General features: G+C 49.6%; 1 non-coding gene across 1 annotated transcript; it reads right to left on the bottom strand.

Moving 5' to 3' along the window:
• TRNAG-CCC lies at window positions 9,542-9,613 on the bottom strand. The gene has a single exon. It is a non-coding gene; the product is annotated as a tRNA-Gly (tRNA).

Raw genomic sequence — 10,619 nt, 5'->3', positions numbered from 1 at the left:
CCATGGGGTCACTAAGAGTCAAACACGATTGAGCACAAACACACTGCATGTATAAGTGTATATCGAGACTCAAGGTCTAGCGGAAGTCAACTCATTCAATGTGTCCACCATCTTGGAATTATTTGGTTCTCATCAATTTATGTAATGTCCTTGCACTATATTATTCTTTTAAAGGGTTGTTCCCTGCCCCCTTCCCTCCTGTTTCACTGATGATACCTACCTGGTAGGTGTACTGTAAGAATTAAAGGAATGGGTATGAAATGCTTAGAATGGTGTCTGAACTATATGAAGCACTCAGTAAAGTTACTGATTATTTTTACTGCGATTATGTTATAGTTACTTACGTGTTTGACTCTCCTGATGTGTCCTAAGTCCCTTTAGGCTAGGGACTTTGTCTTATTTATTTGTAATACACACTGTAGTGCCTGGGGCATTCAACAAATATTTGTAGAAATGATTTAGACGGAAATCAGACTCTGATTTAGGATTGTAGAGGATTAGGAGGTGAATTTAGAGAGCCACTATGGGAACAGATTTTGGAAGGCTTTAAAAACGAAGTCACATTGAAATCATGCAACGCAGAATGGGACTTGAACCCATATGGCCAGGACTCAAACCTGCCCTTCTCCAGGTCAAACCCCAGATTGGGACTCGAACCCCTAATCTTTTAATTAGATTCACTTACTTGGTGTCTGGACTTACTGAGGCTCAGGATCTTTGTATCTCAGCACAGAAGGAATTCAGCGAGAGGCACAGAGACAGGCAAGAAATAGATTATTAATACATTTATTAATAAAGGATGCTTGTGAGATAGGCAAGCAGGCAGGTGGGTGGCTCAGCCCTGAGACTAAAGTGGGCTACAGTTTTATAATCAAAGGAAAGTGGGGAGAAGAAAAGACCACCTTCTTTGAGGAGACACAAGGTTTATATCACTAGTTCCTCCTTCATACCTCGAAGGAGAGTGTCTGACCCTCTGAAGTCAAACCAGGATTATGATAGCACTTACTCAAATCAGTGGAAGGGTGGTGGTATTTTTCTTCCACCTAATGATCTGGGACATATCTCATGCTTTTATTTATGGTTTTATAGTTAACCAAGCCTGTTTCCTTCCATGATATTCTGGTAGCCTTCTTGAATGATCACTAACTCACAGTGGTCTCCTAAAGTTTCTTGGGTTTCCCTGTCTATAATTCCCTACTGAGACTTCTACAGCCGCCTGTATGTGTACTAGTTGTTCAGTTGTGTCCGACTCTTTGTGGTCCCCTGGACTGTAGCCCACCAGGTTGCTCTGTCCATGGACTTCTCCAGGCGAGAAGACTGGAGTGGGTTGCCTTCCCCTTCTCCAGGGGATCTTTCCGACACAGGGATAGAACCCAGGTCTCCCGCGCTGCAGGCAGATTCTTTACCTCTGAGCCACCAAGGAAGCCCAGATACCTGTATAACTTTCCCATTCTATCCCTATCAACATTTCCATTTAATGTTTCAGGAAGCAAGATCCACTCATGGTCTTTGAAACCCTGGTAGGAAAAGGCAGCTTGCTAATGAAGACTAATCTAACAACGGGTGTCCATATCTCCTTACTCGCAGGGTGGGACTGATCACCAGGAAAGAGAGCTACAGTCCTTGTCCACGAGTTCCCCGTGGTGTTTCCGGGGTTCACTTTGGTGTTGCGCTGAACTTATCAGGAAGGCCTTGGCTCTACTGAACTAAAGTGATGCTAATTATTTTCCCAGTGACGCTGCCTCTGGAGATTGGAAGGCGTCAGTCAGGGACCAGGCGTCAGTCACAGTGGACAGGCTTGTGAACGAGTGCTCCCTCAAATGGACTGCAAGCTGAGGAAATCAGACTCAAATCATCTCCTGGGGCAATGCCGAGGGAGAGGAGAGGCCGCTCGGGGAGGAAGGCTAAAGTCAAGTCACCCAGCCACGGCGAGGGACGTCGGTCCGGGAGTCGGGAGGCCTTCTCTTCAATCCGCTGAGATGCTTCTGCCTTGGAACTGGTTCCTTGGAGTTACTGCTGGGCCTCTGGGATCTGATTCCTGTGGGCGAGCTGGTGGGGTCGGGGGTTGATGGGGAGGGGGGACACGGACGGGGTGTGCGCAGACGTGCCGAAGGGTGACGGACTAACCGGCTAACGTCCGGCTCTGGAGGGCTGGTGATGGAGCGCCCAGGCGGTTTGGAGGAAGAAGGGAAAACCCGAGGCAGAATGAGAGGGTGGGGGTCAGCGCCTCCTCCCCACCCGGTGGTTCTCAGGTGGTCAGGAGGCACCTCGTCTCCTCCCCTCCCTGCCCCATCCCGTCTCCTCTCCTCCCCCGTCCCCATCCCCTCCCCTCCCCCTCTCCCCATCACCCTCCATCCCATCCCCTCCCCCTCTCCCCATCGCCCTCCATCCCATCCCCTCCCCATTCACCCCGCCCCGCCCCCTCCCCCGCCCCCCTCCCCCGCCTCCCTCCCCGACCCCCATTCAGCCCCTTCCCCACCCCTCCCCATCCCCTTCCCCGCCCCTCCCCTCCCCCTCTCCCCATTACCCTCCATCCCATCCCCTCCCCATTCACCCCGCCCCGCCCCCTCCCCCACCCCATTCAGCCCCTTCCCCACCCCTCCCCTCCCCCGCCTCTCCTCCGTCCCTCCCCCTCCCCTCCCCCCTCCCCTCCCCTGCCTCTCTCCCCATCACCCTCCGTCCCATCCCCTCCCCTCTCGCCCCCTCCCCCGCCCCCATTCCGTCCCTCCCCCACCCCTCGCCCACCCCCCCCACCCCCCTCCCCTCCCCTCCCCTCCCCCGCGCCTCTCTCGTCAGCTCCGGGCTCCTTCTCCGCGCTCGGGCCCTCCGGACGCGGGCCATCTCCGAGAGAGGCTCCGGGCGCGACTCCCGGCGAGGCGCCCCTGCAGCGGCCGGTTAGCTTCCGCCGGCCACCGACCCCCCTCGCTGCGGCCGCGGCCATCACCGTCACCGTCACCGTCACCGTCACTGCCGTCTCCTTCGCCCGGCGCCGCACCGTTGCCCGCGGGGCGCGTTCCTAACCTCCTTCGCCTTTTCTCCCGCGGCCCCCAGGCTTTTACTTGCGTCCCAACGACTCCTACCCAAATGGAAGTGCCCGCTTCCAGTTCTAGGTCCGCCCCCCGCCCCCGCACCCCGCTGCGTCCTGCTTCCGTCGCAGGAAGCAGGGGGGACGCTGCAGAGCCACCCCGGCGTGAAATCCACGGAGACCCCCGCACCGCCACCACCACGCGAGAACACGCAGAGCTGGCGGCGGCGCGGGAGGGGCGCCCGCCGCTGACCTTAAGGAAGCTTGCATACACGGATCCACATCCTTCCCATCGATCGGGCCTGGTTGCTGGAGGGATTGTGGGTCAGTTCAGTTCAGTTCAGTCGCTCAGTCGTGTCTGACTCTGCGACCCCATGGACTGCAGCACGCCAAGCCTTCTTGTTCATCACCAACTCCCGGAGTTTACTCAAACTCATGTCCGTTGATTCGGTGATGCCATCCAACCATCTCGTCCTCTGTCATCCGCTTCTCCTCCCGCCTTCAATCTTTCCCAGCATCAGGGTCTTTTCAAATGAGTCAGTTCTTATCAGGTGGCCAAAGAATTGGAGTTTCAGCTTCAGCTTCAGTTCTTCCAGTGAATATTCAGGACTGATTTCCTTTAGGATGGACTGGTTGGATCTCCTTGCAGTCCAAGGGACTCTCAAGAGTCTTCTCCAACACCACAGTTCAAAAGCATCAGTTCTTCTGTGCTCAGCTTTCTTTATGGCCCAATTCTCACATCCATACATGACGGCAAAAGAAACCATAGCTTTAACTAGATGGACCTTTGTGGTCAGAGTTCTATATTCACATAGTCTGGCCAGGATCCCTTTGTATACTGGCTCCCGGTCTCATCCGCTTCTGCTTCCTCTGATCACAGACAGACACACAGCTTCCCAAGTGGAAGCTGTCAGTGGAAGTTCTCAGTAAGCCCCTCTGTTCTAAATAAGGGACTTCCCAGGTGGTGCTGGTGGTAAAGAACCCACCGGTCAGTGCAGGAGATACCAGAGACCGGGGCTCTGTTCATGGATTGAGAAGATCCCCTGGAGGAGGGCGTGGCAACCCACCCAGTGTTCTTGCCTGGAGAATTTCAGGAGCCTGGAGGGCTATGATCCACAGGGTCACAAAGAGTTGGACACAATTGAAGTGACTTAGCTCGAATGCATACTAAATAAAGGTCAGCATTTTCCTATGAGAGAAAGCTTCAGGCTGTAGGCATATGCCTAGGGCTATGTCTCCTGGGCCTTCAGCTCTGTAATGCACATGGCAGCTGAACTCTCTGATTTTAAAACTGTGAACACAGAATCCCGCCGCCTCTTTAGTTCTGTTGCAGTGCAGATACCCAGAGGTTACAGAAATGTGTACTGTCCCTAGAGTCGTCATCTTCTCACAAACGTCAACTAAAAACCACACAACCAGGCTCCCTGCTCCACGAGTGGACAAGACAGGATGTGGTGGACGTTCTGTGGCCACCAGTTTGGTATGAATCAGATTCTGCATTCAGCGAGCCCGCCAGTGTCTTGTCTGCTATGGTCTGCTTCTGTGCCCGAGTTGTCCCCCCGGGGGTGAGATGTGCGGATGTCCCTCCGCAGGGAGCTTTGGAGCATCTTGCAAAGCCCGCTGGCAGTGAGAGTGAACTTTTGTCCTGATCTGCTCGCTCCCTGTGTCTAGTTAACAGCCACTGAATGGTCAACTGCTGATTCACTGGATGCTCTTTAGTTTGTTCTGTCAGCTGTTTATTCATCTGTAACTTCCTGTTAAGATGCAGGGTGTGCTTTTTAAAGAAGCCTTGCACAGCATAAGTTTTATTTTGGGACTGGATGTGCTAATATATAAAGAGGATCTCCGGGAGTTATTTAGTCCCATGGGCTATTTTCTCTCAGCAAAATTTTGTGGGCACTCCCTGGGTGCCAGGCGTGGTTCAGGACAGCGGTGGTGCAGCAGTGAATGAGACTGTCTCAGCTTCCAGAAGCTTGCCGTCCACTCCTGCGAGACGAGCATAAGTGTGAGTGCAGTGAAGTGTGGTACATGTGCAAGGGGTTTGGGGTGCAGAGCAGGGCTGGAAACTCCCAGGAAGCAAACTGAGGGAGTCCCCGCGGCAGAGGCCCTGGGAGGGAATTTAGCAACATTTCAGCTGTGGGTGATAGTGGTTTGTGTAGTTGCTGAGCCGTTTCCAACTCTCGTGACCCCATGGGCTGTAGCCCGCCAGGCTCCTCTGTCCATGGGATTTCACAGGCAAGAATACTGCCATGGGTTGCCATTTCCTTCTCCAGGGAACCTTCCCGACACAACCACTGAACCGCAGGTCTCCTGCATTGCAGGCGTATTCTTTACTGCTGAGCCAGCAGGGAAGCCTGGTGGTCACATGACAAAGATGTCACGTTTGCTGACAATGTGAGGGGAAGAGCTTGAACGTAGGAACGTTAATAGAGAGCTATTTAAGAGGCTGCTGCAGTGATTTAAGCAAGAGATGATAAGGGCCTAATTGAAGATGCCGTGGAGATCTGAGGATTTCTGCAGCAGGAGGGGATGGTGGGAGGAGAGGAAGGGTTTGAGGAGGCTTTTGTTTTGGATCCTCAGTTAATGGTGTTGCCATTGAGGAGAATGGAAGAGAATGAGAAGCCGGTGTGCTGAGTGAGGGTGGTGGAGACAGGCTCACTCTCCAGCCAGTTGCGATTTGACTAGAAATCCAACTTTGTAGTTTGAGAAAGAAGTTTGGGCTGGAAATGCAGATGTGAGCCACATCGAACAATTTGGAGTGTGATTCTCATGAGAACAGCTTGTGTTTTCTGTTTATGGTGCTTGACAAATGACCAGCACTTCAAAAGTATATGGTGTTTATTTTAAAATATAGTTTGGGGATAAAATGTAAGTGGATTCCAGATCACAGCTTTTTTTCTTTAATGATGTCAGCTTTTCTGGTAGGGGTTCAGCATATCAGGAGGAGAAGAGGGCAGTACAAACTGGACACAGTCTACAAAATGAACTTCAGGGTGTTAATGACATTAAAAGCGGTACTTGCCTTTTCGGGATTGCTAGTGGCTCAGTTGTGCAATCCCATGGGCTGCCATCTGCCAGGTTTTTCTGTTCATGAATTCTCCAGTTAAGAAGACTGGAGTGGGTTGTCATTCCCTTCTCCAGGGGATCTTCCCGACCCAGGGATCGAACCCAGGTCTCCCACATTGTAGTCAGATTCTTTACCATCTGAGCCACCAGGGAAGCCCTTTTAGGATTAGAGAGTTAACCTTCACGCTACATCATTCCAAGATCAAATGCAATATACAGTTTTCCATAGTTCACCAGAATTTTTTTTTTTTAATTTCAGGATTAGAGATTTAAAAAACATTCTGATGAACTATGGGCAACTGTATATTGCATTTGATCTTGGAATGCTGTGGGGTGAAGGTTTTTCTAAAGGTACTGTACTAGTTCCTGGGAAGTTGGTAAAAATGTGTCCTTAACCATACAAAGTAGAATTTTAAAGCACAACTTTTACTAAAATTGTCCTTTATATCCAGGAATCTAGCTTAACCCTAAGCTTAACTCCAACCCTAACCTGTCGCCTTAACCCTAAGCCTAGTTCCAACCCCCAACCTGCGTGTCACAGTAACACTCACTCTGCCATGATTCTGCATCTATACTCTAAACCGAGTCCTCCCCCAAAGCAGAACTTTTACTCTGACACTAACCACACCCCAGGTGTAACCTGAACCCTAAACCCAAATGCAGTGCTAACCCTTAACTCTAACCTAAACCCCATTTCTTGTGACTAGCCCTAACCTTTACGCTAGGCCTGGCCTTCTCAGGGGTGGACCTATTAGGGGAAACTGTGCTTAGGTCTCTAGATAATCAAAGCTGAGGAATGAATCTCAGACTAGATGAGTAATTTACAAGCAGATCATCAGTGAACCATCTTTCGTGATTAGGTTCCCTGACCTTTCTGATAAACATATCCATGTTCTGGGTCTGGTTCCTGGATGTCTCCAGGACTTCCTTGCCTCTATTCTCTGATTTCACTAAGTGCTTTACTAAATAAGGGTTACTGCAAAAATGCAGTGAAAGTCTCTGAGAGGCAAGATCCAAAATGAGAGTACATTTCCACAGACTCACAAAGGTGGATACTACCCTTGACCTGTGTCTTCTAGGACTCCCCAAAGCGTAAGGCTTTCCTACTCCAAAAGACTGACAGAAGGCTGGGAGGCTAAGTCCCATGTGACGCGAATCCAGCTGGAACTCGAGGATTAGGCCAGCAGTCTGACAAGGACGTGCTGTGTTGGACTCTGAGGGTTATGGAGGTGAGGCAAGAGACTGCATGGAATTCACTTTACAGGGAAGCTGAGGGAAAGTGATCACCATACATGAAACAGTGAGAGAGTCTGACGGGACAGGATGTGATCAGTGCTAGTCTGGATGGTGCAGACCTGGATACTGAACTGGTTCAGAGTGTGGATGGTGGTGGTTTTTCAGATGCTAAGTTGTGTCCAACTCTTGTGACCCCATGGACTGCAGCATGCCAGGCTTCCTTCCCTGTCCTTCATCTCCTGGACTTTGCCCAAGTTCATGTCTATTGCATCGGTGATGCCATCTAACCGTTTCATCCTCTGTCACCCTCTTCTTCTGCCTTCAATCTTTCCCAGCATCCAGGTATTTTCCAGTGAGTCATCTGTTTGTATTGCTGCTGCTAAGTCGCCTCAGTCGTGTCCGACTCTGTGCGACCCCATAGATGGCAGCCCACAGGCTCCCCCGTCCCTGGGATTCTCCAGGCAAGAACACTGGAGTGGGTTGCCATTTCCTTCTCCAATGCATGAAAGGGAAAAGTGAAAGTGAAGTCGCTCAGTCATGTCCGACTCTTAGCGACCCCATGGACTGCAGCCCACCAGGCTCCTCCTCCCATGGGATTTTCCAGGCAAGAGCACTGGAGTGGGGTGCCATTGCCTTCTCCCAGGTGGCCAAAATATTGAAGCTTCCAGCTCCCATTTGCATAGCACATAGCTGCTCACTAAACTTTTATGACACACATTCCATCCTTCTTAGGACTCTGGGAAGTTGACAAAAGGCAGGTATTAGTATAACAGTTTACCTTTACATATGCAGAAATGACTCAGAAAAGTTGACTCCCCCTGCCCCAAATCTCTCAGCAAAATTGGCAGAACAAAGCTTTGAACTCAAGTTGGCCAACTTCAAATCCAATGGGATGCTCACTCTGTTTCACGGAGTAAATGAGACCTGAGCTGGTCCTTAGAAGACCAAGTAGAGTTCGAAGAGAAGAGGGGAAAGAAGAATATTCTGCTTGGGCTACAGAGTTCAAGGAGGTAGCAGGAAGCCAGGAGTGGGGTGGGGAGCAGATAAGGAAGTAGGCAGTGAATGAGGAAGAATGGAAGGGAAAGTGGGCTTTGGGAGCTGGGCAGTGTTCTTGTTTCATGCAGGGCTTCACTAAGGAGTCCATAAGGCTAGTTGGGTGAGTGGCTTAAAGGAAGACCCATCTGGCAGTGGTGTGTGTGGGGAGGGGGTGGGGTGGGGTTAGAACAATGGGGTCCAGCGGCAGAAGCCCATCGGAGGGACTCTGGGGTGTGGCTACAAGGAAGAGGTTGGAACCGGGTGGCAAGTGCTGGTATAGAATGAAAACAAATGGGTTTAAAAAAAGACAGTTCAAAAGGACAGATTTACTGTTAGAGCATGAGATAAGGAGAAAGCGGGGAAAAATCAGATTCTGCATTTCAGACAACTAGTTTTGTGGCCTCAGGCAAGTGACAGAATCTGTCTGGGCCCCTCAGCTGACGGAAGTGTGAAGGCAGCTCTCACCTCACAGGGGACTGAGGCATGTATGAACAGGGAAGGACTGGCTTGATGGCTTTTTGTTGTTGCTCTTGTTTTTAATGTTTATTTATTTGGCCAGTTCATTTATTTATTTTGCAAGTTGGGGCCCGCGGTATCTTTAATTGCGGCACCTGGGTTCTAGTTCCCTGACCAGGGATGGAACCTGGGCCCCCTGCTTTGGGTACAGCGTCTTAGCCATTAGACCCCCAGGGAAGTCCCAATTGGTTGTTTTGACGAAGATGAAGAGGGAACAATTTTAAAATGTATAGAAAGACATTCTCAACAAGATCATTTAAAATAATGAAAAACTGGGAATATTGTAAGTGACTCCCATGGGGCAGAAGTAAATTCCCTATGAGAACTGTGTTGAAATTAAAACCACATTTGAAAAATGTGGGGATGTAAATACTTACAAATATAAAGGTAGGTGGAGAAAGGAGGACACAACACTCTCCGAATCTTATGAAGAGTAAATACGTGTAGAGAAAAAGAACTGGGAGAAAACACTGAGAATGATTATCTCTGGTTGATGGGCATGTGGTGGATTTGCATGATCAAGTTTTGTACTTTGGACTTTCTGCAATATCCAAGTTTTGTACAATGAGCCTTATTACTTTTTTTTTTTCTTTAGAAGGTAGTCTTTTAATTAATTTATTGATTAGGCTGCACCAGGTCTTCGTTGTAGCACGTGGGATCCAGGTCCCCGGCCAGGGATCAAACCTGGGCCCCTGCATCGGGAGTGCAGAGTCTTAGCCACTGGACCACCAGGGAAGGCCTCAGTGAGCCTTGTTACTTTTAAAGAGAAAAAAAATATTTAGGAAAAAGAACAATAAATGAGTTCTACTACTACTGAAACCATGAAACTCGGACTTGAACCCACAGTCTCTTAAGTGAGATCTCACACAACTGGTCTTGGGACTTAATGAGGCTCAGGTCTTTGATGTCTCATCACAGAAAGAACTCAGTGAGACACAAAGTGACAGATAAGAAGTGGATTTGTTAGCGAGAAGCACACTCCATAGAGAGAGTGTGGACCATCTCAAAAGGTGAGAGGTCTGAAATATGGGGTGACTAGTTTTTATGGACAGAGTAATTTTACAGGCTAATGAGCAAGAGGATTATTCCAACGATTTGGGGGGGAGGGATAGATTTCTAGGAATTGGGCCACTGCCCACCTTTTGATCTTTGATGGCTTCGGGACTTTCATGGCACCGTTGGGTATCACTTAGCTTATGCTAACATATTGCAATGATGCTAATGTGTGAGGCTCAAGGTCCAGTGGAAGGCAACTCTTCCGCCATCTTGGGCCTCGATGGTTCTAGCCCGTTGGGCCGTGTCATATGGCTATGTCATTCTCTTAAAGGTTGCGCCCTTCCCCTTCCCTCCTGCTTCACTGCCGTTTAAAATCTTTAGGGGGTGTTGTCTCCCTTATAATTGCTTCAAAAGAAAATAGCATAGAATAAGCAGAGAACGGGCAAGAAGTGGCACCCTTCTCTATCTGACTTGGAAAATGTCAGTGAGTGGAATAAATCCTGGGACATGGCAGAGAGGGAGAGGTGACCTTCATAAGAAAAAGGGAATAGAAGGCTGAAGAAGAGAAAATACTGCAGAAACAGAGCAGGGAATCATGCCTTCACAAAGAGGAAATCAGAGTTCCTCACTGTGAGGTAGTCTGCACTTTGGAAGCTGTTTACAGCTCAGATAAATACAAAAGCAGATAAGAGTGTAGTTAAATCACAATTGCAAACAATGCTTCATTGTACAGTATTTCATTAGG

This window comes from Capra hircus, chromosome 27, assembly GCF_001704415.2.
Source record: "Capra hircus breed San Clemente chromosome 27, ASM170441v1, whole genome shotgun sequence".
Classification (NCBI taxonomy): domain Eukaryota; kingdom Metazoa; phylum Chordata; class Mammalia; order Artiodactyla; family Bovidae; genus Capra; species Capra hircus.
Note: the sequence above shows the minus strand (reverse complement) of the source record. Positions and strands in the feature narration are given on the sequence as shown.